Source organism: Pteropus alecto, unplaced genomic scaffold (genome assembly GCF_000325575.1).
Source record: "Pteropus alecto unplaced genomic scaffold, ASM32557v1 scaffold164, whole genome shotgun sequence".
NCBI classification, from domain to species: domain Eukaryota; kingdom Metazoa; phylum Chordata; class Mammalia; order Chiroptera; family Pteropodidae; genus Pteropus; species Pteropus alecto.
Window position 1 is genome coordinate 4,746,682 of NW_006439568.1, and position 325 is coordinate 4,747,006.

Here is a 325-nt window from a genome sequence, read left to right on the forward strand (position 1 = left end):
CAGGAAACAGCAGCATCAGGACTGGGGTTTAAAAATCCTTCAGGAACCAAAGGGTTTTTGCTGTGTTTGGAGTTTTAGGAACTAAGGAGGGAAAACACGAAGTGAGGACAGGATACAATTTAAAGGGAAACAAGCGAAGACATCCCTGGGACGAAGGCCAACAGGAACGGGCTGAGGGGCGATGCCCTCTGTGGGGCTTGACTTGGGATGCCATGGGCTGTCCGGTTCAGAGGCCCCCGGGGCATTCAGCCCTCCACTGCAGAGGCAACGCTTCTGAGACAGAAACAGGCAACAGGAAGACGTTGCTGAGTTGGCGGCCGGGGGA